The sequence below is a fragment of the Mesoplodon bidens genome (assembly GCF_964165515.1).
Source record: "Mesoplodon bidens genome assembly, chromosome: 11".
NCBI classification, from domain to species: domain Eukaryota; kingdom Metazoa; phylum Chordata; class Mammalia; order Artiodactyla; family Ziphiidae; genus Mesoplodon; species Mesoplodon bidens.
Window position 1 is genome coordinate 38,234,986 of NC_138167.1, and position 21,463 is coordinate 38,256,448.

The window sequence follows — 21,463 nt, forward strand, 5'->3', positions numbered from 1 at the left end:
TTTTTCTTTATTCTGCTCTGCAGTAGTTATTTTCACTGTCTTATCTTCCAGGTCACTTATCTGTTCTTCTGCCTTAGTTATTCTGAGAATAACCTAGAATTTTTAATTTCATTTATTGTGTTGTTCATTATTGTTTGTTTGCTCTTTAGTGCTTCTAGTTATTTGGTAAACGTTTCTTGTATTTTCTCCATTCTATTTCCAGATTTTAGATCATCTTTACTATCATTATTCTGAATTCTTTTTTTTTTTTTTTTTTTTTTTTTTAAGTTTATTTATTCATTTTTTAAATTAGTTTCTGCTTTATAACAAAGTGAATCAGTCATACATATACATCTGTTCCCACATCCCTTCCCTCATGCATCTCCCTCCCTCCCACCCTCCCCATCCCACCCCTCCAGGCGGTCACAAAGCACCGAGCTGATCTCCCTGTGCTCTGCGGCTGCTTCCCACTATCTATCTACCTGACGTTTGGTAGTGTATACACGTCCATGCCTCTCTTTCGCCTTGTCACAGCCCACCCTTCCCCCTCCCCATATCCTCAAGTCCATTCTCAAGTAGGTCTGCGTCTTCATTCCCGTTTTGCCCCTAGGTTCTTCATGACATTTTTTTTTTAAATTCCGTATATATGTGTTAGCATACGGTATTTGTCTTTCTCTTTCTGACTAACTTCACTCTGTATGACAGACTCTAGGTCTATCCACCTCATTACAAATAGCTCAGTTTCGTTTCTTTTTATGGCTGAGTAATATTCCATTGTATATATGTGCCACATCTTCTTTATCCATTCATCCGATGATGGACACTTAGGTTGTTTCCAGCTCCGGGCTATTGTGAATAGAGCTGCAATGAACATTTTGGTACATGTCTCTTTTTGAATTATGGTTTTCTCAGGGTATATGCCCAGTAGTGGGATTGCTGGGTCATATGGTAGTTCTATTTGTAGTTTTTTAAGGAACCTCCATACCGTTCTCCATAGTGGCTGTACCAATTCACATTCCCACCAGCAGTGCAAGAGTGTTCCCTTTTCTCCACACCCTCTCCAGCATTTATTGTTTCTAGATTTCTCTTTTTTTTTTTTTTAATTAGTTTCTGCTTTATAACAAAGTGAATCAGTCATACATATACATCTGTTCCCACATCCCTTCCCTCATGCATCTCCCTCCCTCCCACCCTTCCCATCCCACCCCTCCAGGCGGTCACAAAGCACCGAGCTGATCTCCCTGTGCTCTGCGGCTGCTTCCCACTATCTATCTACCTTACGTTTGGTAGTGTATATATGTCCATGCCTCTCTTTCGCTTTGTCACAGCTTACCCTTCCCCCTCCCCATGTCCTCAAGTCCATTCTCTAGTAGGTCTGCGTCTTTATTCCCATCTTGCCCCTAGGTTCTTCATTTCTGATCTGATCTTTATAATATCTTTCCTCTGCTACCTTTGGGTTTTTTGTTGTTGTTGTTGTTCTTCTTTCTCTAATTGCTTTAGGTGTAAGGTTAGGTTGTTTATTTGAGAAGCTTCTTTTTTCTTGAGGTAAGATTGTATTGCTATAAACTTCGCACTTAGAACTGCTTCTGCTGCGTCCCATAGGTTTTGGGTCATCGTGTTTTCATTGTCATTTTTTTCTAGGTATTTTTTGATTTCCTCTTTGATTTCTTCAGTGATCTCTTGTTTATTTAGTAGGGTATTGTTTAGCCTCTATCTATTTGTATTTTTTACAGATTTTTTCCTGTAATTGATATCTAGTGTCATAGCATTGTGGTGGGAAAAGATAGTTGATACGATTTCAGTTTTCTTAAATTTACCGAGGGTTTATTTGTGACCCAAGGTATGATCTGTTCTGGAGATTGTTCTGTGAGCAGTTGAGAAGAAAGTATATTCTGTTGTTTTTGGATGGAATGTCCTATAAATATCAATTAACTCCATCTTGTTTAATGTATCATGTAAAGCTTGTATTTTCTTATTAATTTTCATTTTGTAGGATCTATCCATTGGTGAAAGTGGGGTGTTAAAGTCCCCTGCTATGATTGTGTTATTGTCGATTTCCCCTTTTATGGCTGTTAACATTTGCCTTATGTATTGAGGTGCTCCTATGTTGTGTGCATAAATATTTACAATTGTTATATCTTCTTTTTGGATTGATCCTTTGATCATTATATAGTGTCCTTCTTTGTCTCTTGTAATAGTCTTTATTTTAAAGTCTGTTTTGTCTGATATTAGAATTGCTACTCCAGCTTTCTTTTCATTTCCATTTGCATGGAATATCTTTTTCCATCCCCTCACTTTCAGTGTGTATGTGTCCCTAGGTCTGAAGTGGGTCTCTTGTAGACAGCATATATACAGGTCTTGTTTTTGTATCCATTAGCCTATGTGGGAGCATTTAATCCATTTATATTTAAGGTAGTTATCGATATGTATGTTCCTATTCCCATTTTCTTAATTGTTTTGGGTTTGTTATTGTAGGTCTTTTCCTTCTCTTGTGTTTCCTGCCTAGAGACGTTCCTTTAACATTTGTTGTAAAGATGGTTTGGTGGTGCTGAATTCTCTTAGCTTTTACTTGTCTGTAAAGGTTTAAATTTCTCCGTCGAATGTAAATGAGATCCTTGCTGAGTAGAGTCATCTTAGTTGTAGGTTTTTCCCTTTCCTTACTTGAAATATGTCCTGCCACTCCCTTCTGGCGTGCAGAGTTTCTGCTGAAAGATCAGCTGTTAACCCTTTGGGGATTCCCTTGTATGTTATTTGTTATTTTTCCCTTGCTGCTTTTAATATTTTTTCTTTGTATTTAATTTTTGATAGTTTGATTAATATGTGTCTTGGCGTGTTTCTCCTTGGATTTATCCTGTATGGGACTCTCTGTGCTTCCTGGACCTGATTAACTATTTCCTTACCTATATTAGGGAAGTTTTCAACTATAATCTTTTCAAATATTTTCTCACTCTCTTTCTCTTCTTCTTCTGGGACCCCTGTAATTTGAATGTTGGTGCATTTAATGTTGTCTCAGAGGTCCCTGAGACTGTCCTCAATTCTTTTCATTCTTTTTTCTTTATTCTGCTCTGCAGTAGTTATTTTCACTGTCTTATCTTCCAGGTCACTTATCTGTTCTTCTGCCTTAGTTATTCTGAGAATAACCTAGAATTTTTAATTTCATTTATTGTGTTGTTCATTATTGTTTGTTTGCTCTTTAGTGCTTCTAGTTATTTGGTAAACGTTTCTTGTATTTTCTCCATTCTATTTCCAGATTTTAGATCATCTTTACTATCATTATTCTGAATTCTTTTTTTTTTTTTTTTTTTTTTTAAGTTTATTTATTCATTTTTTAAATTAGTTTCTGCTTTATAACAAAGTGAATCAGTCATACATATACATCTGTTCCCACATCCCTTCCCTCATGCATCTCCCTCCCTCCCACCCTCCCCATCCCACCCCTCCAGGCGGTCACAAAGCACCGAGCTGATCTCCCTGTGCTCTGCGGCTGCTTCCCACTATCTATCTACCTGACGTTTGGTAGTGTATACACGTCCATGCCTCTCTTTCGCCTTGTCACAGCCCACCCTTCCCCCTCCCCATATCCTCAAGTCCATTCTCAAGTAGGTCTGCGTCTTCATTCCCGTTTTGCCCCTAGGTTCTTCATGACATTTTTTTTTTAAATTCCGTATATATGTGTTAGCATACGGTATTTGTCTTTCTCTTTCTGACTAACTTCACTCTGTATGACAGACTCTAGGTCTATCCACCTCATTACAAATAGCTCAGTTTCGTTTCTTTTTATGGCTGAGTAATATTCCATTGTATATATGTGCCACATCTTCTTTATCCATTCATCCGATGATGGACACTTAGGTTGTTTCCAGCTCCGGGCTATTGTGAATAGAGCTGCAATGAACATTTTGGTACATGTCTCTTTTTGAATTATGGTTTTCTCAGGGTATATGCCCAGTAGTGGGATTGCTGGGTCATATGGTAGTTCTATTTGTAGTTTTTTAAGGAACCTCCATACCGTTCTCCATAGTGGCTGTACCAATTCACATTCCCACCAGCAGTGCAAGAGTGTTCCCTTTTCTCCACACCCTCTCCAGCATTTATTGTTTCTAGATTTCTCTTTTTTTTTTTTTTAATTAGTTTCTGCTTTATAACAAAGTGAATCAGTCATACATATACATCTGTTCCCACATCCCTTCCCTCATGCATCTCCCTCCCTCCCACCCTTCCCATCCCACCCCTCCAGGCGGTCACAAAGCACCGAGCTGATCTCCCTGTGCTCTGCGGCTGCTTCCCACTATCTATCTACCTTACGTTTGGTAGTGTATATATGTCCATGCCTCTCTTTCGCTTTGTCACAGCTTACCCTTCCCCCTCCCCATGTCCTCAAGTCCATTCTCTAGTAGGTCTGCGTCTTTATTCCCATCTTGCCCCTAGGTTCTTCATTTCTGATCTGATCTTTATAATATCTTTCCTCTGCTACCTTTGGGTTTTTTGTTGTTGTTGTTGTTCTTCTTTCTCTAATTGCTTTAGGTGTAAGGTTAGGTTGTTTATTTGAGAAGCTTCTTTTTTCTTGAGGTAAGATTGTATTGCTATAAACTTCGCACTTAGAACTGCTTCTGCTGCGTCCCATAGGTTTTGGGTCATCGTGTTTTCATTGTCATTTTTTTCTAGGTATTTTTTGATTTCCTCTTTGATTTCTTCAGTGATCTCTTGTTTATTTAGTAGGGTATTGTTTAGCCTCTATCTATTTGTATTTTTTACAGATTTTTTCCTGTAATTGATATCTAGTGTCATAGCATTGTGGTGGGAAAAGATAGTTGATACGATTTCAGTTTTCTTAAATTTACCGAGGGTTTATTTGTGACCCAAGGTATGATCTGTTCTGGAGATTGTTCTGTGAGCAGTTGAGAAGAAAGTATATTCTGTTGTTTTTGGATGGAATGTCCTATAAATATCAATTAACTCCATCTTGTTTAATGTATCATGTAAAGCTTGTATTTTCTTATTAATTTTCATTTTGTAGGATCTATCCATTGGTGAAAGTGGGGTGTTAAAGTCCCCTGCTATGATTGTGTTATTGTCGATTTCCCCTTTTATGGCTGTTAACATTTGCCTTATGTATTGAGGTGCTCCTATGTTGTGTGCATAAATATTTACAATTGTTATATCTTCTTTTTGGATTGATCCTTTGATCATTATATAGTGTCCTTCTTTGTCTCTTGTAATAGTCTTTATTTTAAAGTCTGTTTTGTCTGATATTAGAATTGCTACTCCAGCTTTCTTTTCATTTCCATTTGCATGGAATATCTTTTTCCATCCCCTCACTTTCAGTGTGTATGTGTCCCTAGGTCTGAAGTGGGTCTCTTGTAGACAGCATATATACAGGTCTTGTTTTTGTATCCATTAGCCTATGTGGGAGCATTTAATCCATTTATATTTAAGGTAGTTATCGATATGTATGTTCCTATTCCCATTTTCTTAATTGTTTTGGGTTTGTTATTGTAGGTCTTTTCCTTCTCTTGTGTTTCCTGCCTAGAGACGTTCCTTTAACATTTGTTGTAAAGATGGTTTGGTGGTGCTGAATTCTCTTAGCTTTTACTTGTCTGTAAAGGTTTAAATTTCTCCGTCGAATGTAAATGAGATCCTTGCTGAGTAGAGTCATCTTAGTTGTAGGTTTTTCCCTTTCCTTACTTGAAATATGTCCTGCCACTCCCTTCTGGCGTGCAGAGTTTCTGCTGAAAGATCAGCTGTTAACCCTTTGGGGATTCCCTTGTATGTTATTTGTTATTTTTCCCTTGCTGCTTTTAATATTTTTTCTTTGTATTTAATTTTTGATAGTTTGATTAATATGTGTCTTGGCGTGTTTCTCCTTGGATTTATCCTGTATGGGACTCTCTGTGCTTCCTGGACCTGATTAACTATTTCCTTACCTATATTAGGGAAGTTTTCAACTATAATCTTTTCAAATATTTTCTCACTCTCTTTCTCTTCTTCTTCTGGGACCCCTGTAATTTGAATGTTGGTGCATTTAATGTTGTCTCAGAGGTCCCTGAGACTGTCCTCAATTCTTTTCATTCTTTTTTCTTTATTCTGCTCTGCAGTAGTTATTTTCACTGTCTTATCTTCCAGGTCACTTATCTGTTCTTCTGCCTTAGTTATTCTGAGAATAACCTAGAATTTTTAATTTCATTTATTGTGTTGTTCATTATTGTTTGTTTGCTCTTTAGTGCTTCTAGTTATTTGGTAAACGTTTCTTGTATTTTCTCCATTCTATTTCCAGATTTTAGATCATCTTTACTATCATTATTCTGAATTCTTTTTCAGGTAGACTGCCTATTTCCTCTTCATTTGTTTGTTCTGGTGGGTTTTTACCTTGCTTCTTAATCTGCTGTATGTTTCTCTGTCTTTTCACTTTGCTTAACTGATTGTGTTTGGGGTCTCCTTTTCACAGGCTGCAGGTTTGTAGTGCCTGTTGTTTTTGGTTTCTGCTCCCAGTGGGTAAGGTTAGTTCAGTGTGTTGTGTAGGCTTCTTGGTGGAGGGGACTAGTGCCTATCTTCTGGTGGATGAGGTGGATATTGTCTTTCTGGTGGGCAGGACCTCGTCTGGTGGTGTGTTTTGGGGTGTCTGTGACCTTTTATGATTTTAGGCAGCCTCTCTGCTAATGGGTGGGTTTGTTTTCCTGTCTTGCTAGTTGTTTGGCATAGGGTGTCCAGCACTGTAGCTTGCTGGTCGTTGAGTGGAGCTGGGTCTTAGCATTGAGATGGAGATCTCTGGGAGAGCTTTCGCTGTTTGATATTACGTGGAGCCAGGAGGTCTCTGGTGGACCTATATTCTAAGCTCTCTCTCCCACTCCGAGGCAAAGGCCTGACACCCGGCAGGAGCACCAAGACCCTGTCAGCCACATGGCTCAGAAGAAAAGGGAGAAAAAAAGAAAAAAGAAAAGAGAATAGTTATTACAATAAAAAATAAAAAATAATTATTAAAAATAAAAAAATTAAAAAGTAATAAAAAAAAGAAAAAAAAAGAAAGGAAAGAAAAGAGCAACCAAACCAAAAAATAAATCCACCAGTGATAGCAAGAGCTAAAAAGTATACTTAAAAAACAAACAAACAAACAGAAAAATGGACAGACAGAACCTTAGGACAAATGGTAAAAGCAAAGCTATACAGACAAAATCACACAAAGAAGCATGCATATACATGTTCACAAGAAGAGAAAAAGGAAAAAAATATATATCGTTGCTTCCAAAGTTCACCACCTCAATTTTGGGATGATTCGTTGTCTGTTCAGGTATTCCACAGATGCAGGGTACATCAAGTTGATTGTGGAGCTTTAATCCGGTGCTCCTGAGGCTGCTGGGAGAGATTTTCCTTTCTCTTCTTTGTTCGCACAGCTCCCGGGGTTCAGGTTTGGATTTGGCCCCGCCTCTGCATGTAGGTCACCTGAGGTTGTCTGTTCTTTGCTCAGACAGGACGGGGTTAAAGGAGCAGCTGATTAGGAGGCTCTGGCTCACTCAGGCCGGGGGGAAGGAGGGGTACAGAATGTGGGGCAAGCCTGTGGCAGCAGAGGCCAGCATGACGTTGCACCAGCCTGAGGCGCACCATGTGTTCTCCCAGGGAAGTTTTCCCTGGATCACGGGACCGTGGCAGTGGCGGGCTGCACTGGCTCCCGGGAGGGGAGGTGTGGCTAGTGACCTGTGCTCCCACACAGGCTTCTTGGTGGCTGCAGTAGCAGCCTTAGTGTCTTATGCCTGTCTCTGGTGTCCACACTGATAGCCGTGGCTCTCGCCCATCTCTGGAGCTCGTTTAGGTGGTGGTCTGAATCCCCTCTCCTTGTGCACCCCAAAACAATGGTCTCTTGCCTCTTAGGCAGATCTGGACTTTTTCCCAGACTCCCTCCCGGCTAGCTGTGGCACACCAGCCCCCTTCAGGCTGTGTTTACACAGCCAGTGCCAGTCCTCTCCCTGGGATCTGAACTCTGAAGCCTGAGCCTCAGGTCCCAGCCCCCACCAGTCCCGGCGCATGAGCAGACAAGCGTCTCATGCTGGTGAGTGCTGGTCGGCACCGATCCTCTGTGTGGGAATCTCTCTGCTTTGCCCTCTGCACCCTGGTTGCTGCGCTTTCCTCTGTGGCTCCGAAGCTTCCCCCCCCCATCTCCAGCAGTGAAGGGGCTTCCTAGTGTGTGGCAACGTTTCCTCCTGCACAGCTCCCTCCCACTGGTGCCGGTCCTGTCCCTATGCTTTGGTCTCTGTTTTTTCTTTTTTCTTTTGCCCTACCCAGGTATGTGGGGAGTTTCTTGCCTTTGGGGAAGTCTGAGGTCTTCTGCCAGCATTCAGTAGGTGTTCTGTAGGAGTTGTTCCACATGTAGATGTATTTGTGGGGAGGAAGGTGATCTCCAGGTCTTACTCTTCCTCCATCTTTAAGGTCTCTACATCCAGTGAGGGTCCAGGGCGTTGGGCATGGACCCCGAGGCTACAGCAGGTCCCTGAAGTACAGGCATCACAGGACAGTAATGGAGACACACTCTAGATTGATATTTTTATACAAGAGCTGTGTAATTGATTCTGTTCTTTTATTGTTGAAAAAATTTTTAATCTGTCCTCATTTATAAATCAAATACATCTTTCTAAAGCATAACTTTAATATGCCATTTCCACTGCACAACAAAGAAAAAAAGCATATTTACAATTCTCTCTTATCACTGAAGAAAATACAGACTCTTCATCCTGGTGTATAAAGCTTCAATCAAATGCTCCTTCCTTATTTACCCTCATCTCATCATACATGCTCTTTGCTTCCAATTACACTACTCCCAGGCCTATGGACACACTCTGCCTCATATACCATCCTCATCAATCTCAGACTTTAAAGTCCATCTTAAGAAGTGTCAGTAAATCCATTTTATTACAGAACTGCAAAACGTACATGGAAAAAACTAAAAACTTCCACCTTTACTATTCGGGGCCCTTTCTTTGTAGCAATACTTATAATACTGTATTGAGTATTAATATATAATTATGTACCTTTCTAAATAAACTAAAATTTTGAAGGCCAAAAGTAATATTTACTCATTTTGCATTTCAGTTATTATCCAGCTCAATAACTGCCACAAGGAAAGCATTTTATAAATATTTTAGAAATTGATTTAGTTAGTTAAAACTATTGGGTACAGTCTTTACCTTACTTCTAGTCTCTCATGCTTATAATTAACTAAGAACTAGAATTGATACCTTTTGCTGGTTCATACCTAAAAAGATATTGCTAAAATATTTGATGAGGATTCTACCTACAGATTATTTTAAAAATAATTATTTTACTATGGTTTTTAAAGCCCTTACTCTTCTTAGGGCTTGAAACATATTCACTTGTTTATTCTTAACAATAACCTGATGAAAAAAGCATTATTATCTCTGTGGTAAATTAGGAAACTGAGGTATAGAGACATTATAGAGCTTACACTTGGTCAGAGTTAATAAGAAATGAACTTAGGATGCAACCCATTTTAATATTAATGCATTTACTTTCAATCTATGTAAAGTGTCTCCTCTTTAACATACTTAAAATGAATAACATTTTTCACTTGTAAAATAAAGCCACCCAGAGAACTGTTTTCTTACCATTGAAATGTTGATATTAGATTAATTTCTGAACATATTTGACCAAAACGTTTGGGTCACTTGCTCCAGTGGAGTCCTTGTTTGCTTAATTAAATCATAAAATGAAGGCTACATAAATTAACACATATTTTTTGAGCACCAATTTTATAATAACATAGTACTCCTGTATTTTGGTGACTTAACACTTGTTATTCAATGTTTTCACTATAAAGTGCACTTTTCCTATTGATATTTAGATTATTTGCATAAAACTTAATTTTCCAACATTCATTTTGTTTGTTTTAAATACTCTTGCATATTTGTGTTGAGAATAGACTAAGTTATACAGTTTATAAGTTATAAAGTTTGATAAGTGTGTTCCCTTGATTCATTTGCAAACCAACAAGACAGTAAAATCAGTATTAATTTAAAATGAGTAAAGGCATAAATTTCACCTTAATAATATATTTAAATATAAAAGGGGCAATGAATAATCTATATACTGTTTGAATTAAACCCTTTGAAAACATACATAGCCACAGTAATGTTATACTTCATATTTTAGACCTTATGTTACTTCATGAAGATGGATCAGTGACTGCTTAGAACAATTTTTTTGTGGGAATTGCATATCATCTTGAGCCTTCTGACTTTGGTGGATAGTCATAGAAGCTTGCTGTACTTAGTTTATAGTCTTGTCCTTACATTTTTGGTGATAGAGTACTGGCACTTAAAATACTTTATTCTGGTTCTTCACGTCTGTGATGTTCTCGTTCGTCACACTAAGCTAGGCTGTGTAATTTGAGATATGTTTCCAGGTCTTAACTCTTCACCTTGAAAACCCAAATAATTGATATGAATTACAGGCAGGTCTCACTCTGCACAATTCCATGATAACTGAGATCAATGTAAAGGTATGTTTCCTACATACATGAGTTTAGCAGGATGAATGGTATCTCCCAAAAAAGTATGTCTATGTCCTAAACCCTGGAATTTGTGATTGTTACTTTATTTAAAAAAAGGAACTTTGCCATTGTAAATTATGACACATGCCTTTAATAAGACAAAGGCAGAGGTTACGTTTGAGACAGACAGAAAAGAAGACAGAAGAGGGGGCAATGTGATTATGGAGGCAGAGATTGGGATTATGTGCCTGTAAATCAAGGAATGCTGCTGACAGCCACCAGAAAGTGGAGGAGGGCAAAAAGTGGATTCTCCCCTAGAGCCAGAGGGAGTGTGGTTCTGCTTACAGCTTGATTATGGACTTTTGGCCTTCAGAACTATGAGAAAATAGTTTCTATTATTTTAGCCACCAAGTTGTTAGTAATTTCTTGTGGCAGCCACTGGAAACTAAGGCACACAGCTTCATTTGCAAGATACCATGCAAAATTGAGGACTGCCTGTATTTGTTGTTATGTAATTTTTTTGCTCTTTTAATCTAGACCTCTATTTTATGTCCATATACTAATATTTCATATAAATTGAATTTGTATTACTTGTCTAAATCATCTTAGTCTATGTGAAAGAAATTCCACAATTCACTAAATGGGCATTTTGGTATTAGGAAGATTCTTTAAAATTTCTTTTGAGGCAAACATTTTACATTTTGTTTGCTTGTCTGTTTGTTTAGATGAAAGACAGGAGGAGAACTCATCACAACATCTGAGCACTAAATCATGCCTCACTGCCAGCTTATTGCCTCTAGGCCAAATGCTTCCAATTACTTTAGGCTGTCCTAATTGGCATTATTTTCCAAATATTTACTCATTATTCTGCTCTTTTACCAATTGACTGGCTCTTTAAAGAGAGCACTCTCCAATCTATATTCATGCAAAGACAAGCATTTCAGAACCTATTCTAATTGCTACCTTTGGTGTGCCCTCAGCTAATCTTAGTTTTTATATACTGTATAAATATACCATATGTCATCTAAAACGTGTTGTTTACTGGTTATGTGGATTGACCACATATGTTTCTCTCTTAGTTTACGCAGTACTCACTAAATATATAACCATGGAAGAGATGAAAATCCACAAAGATAAAATGGGAACTAGATCTTCGTAAACTTTTGTACAGAGACTTCATGAACTTTTGTACAAATAAATGCAGCTAGAGGGAGGGGGAAGGTATAGAATACAGGATTCGCACACTGATGTGAATGAGAAGAAAGTTGATTAGACTCACTGAATCCAAGAGATGTTCCCAATCTCAAAGATGTTGCTTGAAACAGAGGGCAGGGACAAGATAAATGACTTAACATGAGGATTGGTTGGAAGGTAGTATTTGGAAGAACCAATGTTTTCTCTCCTTTTACCCTACTCACTGAGTGAGTGGACACAAGTGACTGTATCCCCACTTGATGAAAATAAATAAGAGCCAGTCAAGGGATCAGAGATGCCAAGTAGAGACCAAAGGCAGAATTTGGCATGTGGAGGTGAAAATAGAAAATGAAGTGAAAGTATCTATACCAAATAGTTAACTTCTAAGATCTACACCCTCAGCCCTCAAACAAAATACCAGAAGCCTGGTATTTACTCTTTCCAGAGCTTCTGGAAAAACTGACATCTGAACAGTTCCTCAGTGAAAAATAAAACTCTTCCCAAACAAAATTTATATAGACCTTTTCTTTCTTTGCCAGAACTTCTGATCAGTTTTTTTTGGCTATGATGGCTAAAATGAAAAAAGAAAAAATTCCAAAAGAAATACTAGGTAAAATCAGAGAAATCTAAATCTCTTAGAAAATAGGTTAGAAAGATAGCAACTATGAGAGGAAAAATAAAAACTGAGAAGATGAGATTCTATGAGGTTCAATATCAGAAGGATGGAACAGAGAAAATGGAACAAAGGTAATTAGCAAATATGATAGAAAAATTTTCAGAAGTGAAGCATATCAGTCATTTGAATGAATGGAGCCATTGAGAGCTCAGTGAAATGAATGAAATACTCTAATCATTAAGCACATCCTGTAAAATTTCAAGGCAAATAAAAATCCTAGGAGGAAAAACTGCATAAAAATGAAGTATAAGCATATATCTTTTATTTTGCTCATGATAATTTAAAGGCTGATTAATAATTTTAATAAGATAAATGATATAACCATACTAGAAAGATAGGGAGGGATATGGGATTGAATGTGAGCCAAATCATCATCTATATTAATGGAAAATTAATAATGTCTAATATTTATGAATCAAGAAATATCATAAGTATATTTTGTAGAAATATAGAGGAAAGCAGCAGAAAAATAAGCAAAATAGAGTAAAAAGGGATTTCCTTAGAGTACCTGTTCAGGGAATTGCCATCTTTGCATCATAAGTATTTCTGTGCTATTCTATTTATCTAATATGTATATTATTCTAATTTCAAATTTAAATAAGGTGGATGGAGGGAGGAATAGGAACAAAATAAAGAGAAGTGGTTTATTTGGAGAAAATATAACATTCAAGGTTGTAACTGTCTGAGTGACCATAGATTTTTAGGTTTCTTACTGCAACATTGCTTTCCTCTAGTTTCTCACTTGCTTAGGTACAAAACTTGATGTTGAGTCACATAGTAGTAAATTCAGCAGCAAATACCAGAAAAGCAGTCAAGTGACTTACATCAAATAGTGACTTATGTTTTCTCATATAACAAGAATTCTGGAAGAAGGTAATGCAGGTATGGTGATTCTCTTAGAGATCCAAGCCTTTTCTTCCATTTCATTTCATCATCTTCAGCATATTAGCTTGTTGTCTGGTGATTGAAAGACAACCCTTTATCCCTAGATGTCACATCCATGTTTCAGACAGGAAGAAGAAAGGAAGGGGAGATGTATAGGCAGGCTTCTACATATATTTCATTAGCCAGAACTGTGTCAGATGGCCACTCCTAGTTGCATGAGAAGTTAGACAATTGAATTTTTCCCTCTTATAGCCTCTAACAAAAAGTCAGACACAAAGGAGGGGGTTTGGAGGAGGTTGGATGAGATAATTTATGTCTTTATAAGATTTCATGGTTGAAATATTTTATACTGGAGGATGAAGATGATAATAAATTTTAAAAGGCATTATGCTGTTGGAGTTAGCCAACTGTTAGGATGGTTTTTCATTGGAACTTGAAAATAGACCTGTTGACAAAGGGGAAAGAAGACATAAAGTAAATTTTACATTAGTAGCTTATCAGACAGTTTGGTAACAATTTATATATATTACCTCATTTAATATTCACAATGAGCTTATAAAATATTTCTTCGTTTTAGAGATGAAAAACTGAGAGTCAAATATATTAAATAATGTATCTAAAGTCACAGTCAGTAAGTGATATGGTCAGTGAGAAAACAAGTGTCTTCCTCTGGTATCTGAGCTTTTACTATTAAAATAGCAAATAACTCATATTCCAAGAATTATAGGGAGGATTTCCTTATGGGTGTATAAAATTCCACTTTTCATTCTATAAAGCAAAACTGAGGTGCTTGCTGGTTCAGTGGTGAGGAGTGTATACTACTGGGTTGGCCGAAAAGTGCCTTTGGTTTGTAAGTAAAAATAAGACACAATTTTCATTTTCACCAAGAACTTTATTGAACAGCAGAATTGACCCAATTTCACTTCCAAGAAGTAAGCACTATCAATAGTTTAGAGGAGGTTCTTTTCAGACTTTTTAATACAATCTCACTTGTGTGATGTGTGGAAGAGTCAACTTTCATTGAAAATGCATTCTACCTATATACTAGATATCTTTCTTTTCTCCCAACCCCACTCCCCATACTTCTCAGCTTTGGTCCTGTGTCCTGGGTGGCTTTCTTGCCCTCTGTCTTCCAATTTGGTTTCCCTGTTAAAGGCAGTAACAGAAGTTAAGAAAATGGGAAGAAAATAAGATTAGGGTATTTGTTACCCAGACCCCTTTCACTGAGTTCCTGTGTACAGGTTTTACCTTTCCAGTGTAAACAACAGCTCTGTGTGCAGACTGCCCTATCCCTACAGCTATGTCTCTGGGTTCAGAGTCTGCTTCTTCTCCTTCTAAATTTAGGCTGAGGGGTGTCAACAGCATTCTGTTGTCACTCCCCTTGAGATACTGTACCTTCCTTTTCCTAAGCCCTTTGTGAATAGTTTTTGTTAAACTCATGCATTTATATGTATATGTATTTCTGTATTCAAGAGTATCTTCCCATTAGGATGTAGTGTGCTAGGTGGGTAAATGGTCTACATAGTTTTTTTCAAAGGCTTTTGTTTTCTCAATTGAGAAAATCATCATGTAAACAATAGGCCCTTATTACTTGCTGTTAAAATATCAAATTCACATCTTTTTTCTGGAAAAACAAGTGAAATCCATCTGTATGCTGGCATAAATAATATATTCATATTTATATACAAATTTATATGAATAATCATGGTACTATATATAAGAAAAGAGGATGTGGGAAATAACAAAACCCTCTACAAATTACAGTAATTTAGGGTCATCAAACAAGGTTACAGAGTTTTTTTTAAGAGTAAAAACCATCAAAACTATCACTCTGACATGACCAATTACAAATCCAATCTTCTCTGTAAGGTGCATAGGTCTTTGAGAGAGCTTGGAAAAAAATCCTGAAGATGGATGGATGGTTTGTTTTGGTTTTGCTTTTTTTTTCTTTTTTGCAGATACTTTTGTCTATTGTACATATTTCTGTGTAGTTAGTTGAAATCAGTGCTTCCCTTTAATGCCTTCCCCAACAAACACAAATTCCATGAATGACATTGCTCGGGCCTTACATCACATATCTACAAATATACTGATGTTCATTCCCTGCACCTTCCATACTTAGCTCTTGACTATTTCTCATTCATTGTCATTCTCTTTCTTGTGATCTTGTATGAGGCAAGGCTTTTGAAGGGTTGGGTTTCTTCAGGTCCAAATTCTGGGGTGTACATATTCCACTGGCATTCCAGAATGAGCTGGATATTTTCGTGTTCAGGATGTTGAACTTGGAATTCTGAACAAGCTGACAGGCTGCTGTTACCAAGCTCTTGAAAGTCATTACCAATATGTAGAAGTATTTCCTTCCTGTATTTTTCTAAATATTCATTAGAATTCACTTTCCTTCCTAATTCCTATAATTCCTCTATGTAAAAATGTGTAGGCTTTCACCTCCAAGATATCCCACTGTCTTAGGAATGCTTGATATATTAATTGTATGACTACAACAATTGTCTGTTTGGTCCCGGGACCTTGTGGGAAGGTGTCAGTTGGTTCTGATTTTATGGATGAGAAGTTAGAGAGGCTGATTAGAACTGAGGAAGCAAATTGGTTTGTAATGGTTTATAATTTGTTGAGCTTTGAACTTAAGCTCATAAAGCTTAGCAAGGTTGTCTTTCTGTTTTGAAGATCTGGGATCCCAGGCCAATCATCTACTCATGATATGTAGAGGCCACTTCAGGAAACTGTCATCTCAATGGGAGGTCCAGCTGGACATCATTCATGAAGTCCCATTTTGCCCTTACTTCTATGCTTCGATAGCCCAGTAAGATGCAAAAGAATAATTTAAAATATGATAAAATAATTATGTAAGGAATATGCCTACATACACTTTAATTCTATTTTTCTTTTTTAATCTTGGGTAAAGCAGTTGGTATGTGGCTTTTTTAGCAGACTGAACAACATTAGCAAAGCCAAGATTTAATTTTGCTTCTGTAAATTAATAAACAATCTCAGTGTCTGTGTGGAGAAAGATGAGCAAAAGCTTCAGAATAATTGAAGACAAGTACAAGAAAGGTAATTGACAGGCATCTACATGCCTCTTCTTAGTTCATGTTAGAATATACAGTGAGGAGAGACCAATCATTGCTCAGAATTACTGCCTCAACAGATCTGTTTTGAAACTAATAAATGATCTCAAAATGTCTCAAGGCAATGCATTATATTGGGTTGGCCAAAAGTTCCTTCAGTTTTTAAGTGAAAATTAAAGGCACAGTTTTCATTTTCACTAAGAACTTTATTGAACAGTGTACTCACCATTTTGTTCCATTACCTTCTGCCATTTTTCAGGCAACTTCATAATTCTATCTTCCCCAAACTTTTTATCTTTCTGAGTAAAGAACTGTTCCAGGTGCCTTTTACAGTCTTTCAGGGAATTGAAATTTTTTCCATTAAGAGAATTTTGGAAAGACCAAAATAAATGGAAATCCGAAGGTGCAATGTCTGGTGAGTACACCGGATGAATCAGAACTTCCCAGCCAAGCTGTAACAGTTTTTGTCTGATCATCAGAGAAACATGCAGCCTTGCATTACCCTGGTGGAAGATTATGTGTTTTCTTTTGACTAATTCTGGACGCTTTTTGTTGAGTGCTGTTTTCAGTTGGTCTAATTGGGAGCAGTACTTGTTGGAATTAATCATCGTTTGGTTTTCTGGAAGGAGCTCATGTTAGAAGACTCCCTTCCAATCCCACCATATACACAACATCACCTTCTTTGGATGAAGACTGGCCTTTGGTGTGGTTGGTGGTGGTTCATTTTGCTTGCCCCACAATCTCTTCCATTCCACATTATTGTACAGTATCCACTTTTCATTGCCCATCACGATTTGTTTTAAAAACGGAACGTTTTCATTACATTTCAGTAGAGAATCGCATGTGGAAATACGGTCAAGAAGATTTTTTTTGCTTAACTTTTATGGAATCCAAACATCAACCAATTAAAATAACCAGACTGGTACAAATGATTTTCAACACTTGATTTGGATATTTTGAGTATGTCAGCTCTCTCCCTCATGGTATAATGTTGATTGTTCTGAATGTCTCGATTTGATCGCAATCAACTTTAACTAGTCTACCCGACCATGGAGCATCGTCCAGTGAAAAATCTCCAGCATGAAATGTTGCATACCACTTTTGACATGTTCAGTCAGCCACAGCACCTTCTCCATACACTGCACAAATCTTTTTTTGCGTTTCGGTTGTGTTTTTACCTTACTTGAAATAATAAAGCATAATATGCTGAAAATGTTGCTTTTTTCTTCCATCTTCAATATTAAAATGGCTACCCAAAAATTCACCAATTTTGACATCTTTTTTTAAATGCACACTGATATGACAGCTGTCACATGCAGTTTAACAAAATTGTTTCAAATGAAGTTAAAGACAACTAAGTGCTACTAGAGCCATTTTATGGAAAACAATGAACAAACCTTTTGGCCAACCCAATACATGGTAAGTTCAGAGTGGCCTGTTCTCCCAGGAGGTCATATCCAAAAAAGTAGTGTAAAGTGTCACAAGGAACATCAAAACCTCCAACTCCTTACCATTCTTCTGACACATGATGGATGAGCACTGATAATCAAAAAAAAAAAAAAGTGTGAATATATTTCCAATAAATTTAAAAGCCTGAATATAAACTGAAGAATTTGAATTGCAGGTGATATTTTCATTTTTTCCCAGCTGAAGTTCATAATTTTCAGTAGAGAGTAGTTCATAAGGTAAAGAACTGGTTATAAGTATATAAATAATTAAAATAATATTGAGTGGACACTTACTATGATTAAGCACTCTTCATTTATTCTTGTCAGCTAAACTATTTTGTGGTAATACTGTTATCTTCATTTTATATGATAGACTGCAAGTTCTTAAAGGATAAATAGTTTGCTAAATGGGTAAGGTTTGACCTTAGGTCTCTAATGTCAAAGCTGATGCCTTTAACCACTTCGCTATTTTTATGTCAAAAATTTTCAGTTTACTAGACCACAGTGGAAACTCAGTTCGGTAAAATATTTTTAGGATATGCAGGAATGTTCAATAACAATATGGTTGAGAATGAGAACAGCTAGCAAAATTAGAAGCTGCTGCCTGTTTTTTACTTCGAAATGGTGCATTTTTTTTTCTGTAATCTCAGAAGAATAGCATCTGAAGCCCCTAGGAAACTGATAAATTAAAGATAAGCATCTCTGTCCCACTTGTAGGACCAAAACACAATGTGAAAAATACGGCTAAAGCTAACGAATGATCCTCCTGCTGATAGGAACTACTAGTGGAAGTGTTCATATATGGCAGGAGAACAGAGTAAGTCTCATGGATAGAAAGCAGTGGCTGGACTGAGGTTTCAATGTTTGTGAAAGATGATGAAAAAAATAAGACTTGTAACTATCTTTGGGGCTATAGCTTATTTAAATCCCCCTTCTTGGAGGATGGGAGGAAGCAGATATAACCCAATGATCAGGATCTGGGCTAAACCTCTATTACTGAGGAGTTAGAGAAAATTTCAAAATCGCTAGACAACACAGGATGAACATTGGAGAGAAAAACAAACCAATAAACTCTCACTTCAGTTTAGCCTACAGAGTTGCTGTTTTGTTATACGTGAAGAAAATTAACGCTGAGAAAAGTCATCACCAACATCAAGAGTCAAGAGAAGGATGTAACCAGATAAATGAAAAAGAAAATAAAGCAGTCTGAGAGTGACTTAAAAGTAAATTTGCCAAGGATGGTCCAAGAGAAAATATAAAATGAAACAAAAATGGTCAGAAATATAAGCGACTATAAAGGAGAATCAATTACAGTTACTGGAAATGAAATAAAAGTTCTTTAAATGAAGAGACAAAATTTGAGTATATAGAAGGCACAATTTAAATCTATCATCATTGTAGTAAAGAAAAATCAAAAGTCCCTCATTTTTTATGTTTTGGTTGTTTAGCACAGGGGAAAGGCATTTTCTTAATAAACCAAAATAAGCAGGGATGATCAAGGCCTTCAGCAGAATAAAGATAACTAAAAATGTAACCCCTAAATTTTGGCCCTTTTCTTATTCCTTATTAAACAAGAAGATTAATAACATGACATAGTGGTACTTGTAACTTTTTGTGGATAACTGACAGGATTTCTCTATAAATCTTTCTCCTTATATTGGAAAACACTACTTTTTATGAGACGTTACAGAAAAAATTTTTTGCTACATTAGAAAAAATTACCTGTTTCCCATTTCTGGATGTTCTTGTTTTCTCTATTCCAAAATATTTGCCGGTTTTTATGAAGAAAATAGGATCTTAGTCAGAAACTCTACGAATGGTAATGGAAGAGAGAAATGTCTTTTGATAATGGTTAGATTGTAGTTATTTTTCCACCTTTTTCTTCTTGCATTTGAATGCCTAAACAGTAAACCCCAGTGAATGTGTCAACATATTTCTTGGAACACTTGAAACTGCTGTTATTGTCTATCCCTGAATTAAATATTTTTCTGTTTGTAATATAAAACATTTTAATTACAATACAAATTACATGATACCACCATGTAGCACTAAACAAAGAACTAATTTATGTTCTTTCTGCGCTTATCATTTGTTGACTAATTAGTTTCTCAGTGAGACGCCAAGTGACTCATAAATGCAAACCTCCTGAGGATATAAAGGTTAATTTTGAAGTGATTACAAATATTCCAGTAACATTATAATTAATAATTACATTTGTGATGCAGAAATCTTCTAAAGCACCAGTGAGTAATCTCTGTAAATTAGGACACATAGTTGGCATCATTAAGGATGTCTTTGCATTATTCCTTTAATTCAGTCTAGTTTCAGGGTGAAGTGGGATCACATATTAAAACCATCATTAGTCTAAATCCATGACCCTATGTGTTTGTGTGTATGTGTGTGCCTGTGTGAGAGGTACACACACACACCCGTCTCTGGGCATGCTATCAGTTCATATTCTTAGGCTGAACTTGAGCTATGACTGGACATGTTATGGAATGATTCACTAAGTTATGGAGAAGTCGTCCATTTATATGAGGGTCACAGATGACTCTTGGGAGAGAATTTAACCTATGGAATGAGAGGGTCACAGAGCCTCTTTTCACAAAACATTAATGGAGGGATGATTCTGAGAACAAATGGGCATCTACTGTTCAGCTATGATTCTGACACCAGCTTATATGCATTATAAATGGTCTTAGGAAGCAAAAGGTTTATGATGTTAAACTGAAGTTGTTTTTTTTCCCCACTAAAATTTCTGAAAGTCCGTGCAATTCTAAAGTGCCACTGATTGCATTTCATCTTGTCTTTTCAGTTCTTAACTGCTGGTAATTGTTAAAGATGTCAAATGGAGTATTTTTTTTTTTAATAATAAGTAAAGTACTGAAGTTTAGTACTGATTTAAGTCTTAAGTATTTCAAATTACTTTTACAGTCATCTAACATTACATATCAATAACCTCTCTTTTGAGTGGGAAAGAAAGGAGTAAGTCAACAATGGTCATCAGAAATTTGGTGTAATCTGTAGCCTATCTTATCACTACCTTAGCGCATATTGATGTGTCATTAATAGAGGCAATGATTACATAACATTGCTGGGCTTTCCAGTTGTGATTCTAGGGTAACTTCTCTTCTAAGTTTTATCAATGGGTAATTATAAATAAGAGAGAGTAAAAAAGATAGATTAGAATTAGATTAGATTTAAATTAAATCTCTCCTGGCCTGTTCAATTTGACATCTTAAACTTAATGAATCCAACTGAGCTTCTGATAATTCCCACCAAACCTGCTTCTCCTGTAATCTTCTCCATCTTAGTTTTTGGCAACCCTATCCTTCTAGATGTTCAAGTCAAAGTCCTGAGACAAATTGGGTTCTTTCTTTATTTCAACACATTTTTCTAATATGTCAGGTAATGCACTCCCCTCTAACTTACAAATATGTCTAAGAATCCAAACACGACTGCACCCCTTGATCAAGCTTCCATCACTCTACCTAGATTATGGCAGTCACCTCCTAATGGTGCTCAGTGTTCGTATCTTTGCTCTCCTCCAACCTGTACTCAGTCCAGCAGTGAGAGTGACCTTTTAAAATATAAGTTTGATTATATTTCTTCTTTACTCCAAATGCTTTGTGTTTTTAAAATTCATTTAAAAGTAAAAGCCAAAACCCTTTACTTTGACCTGTAAGGCCCTATATAGTCTTTC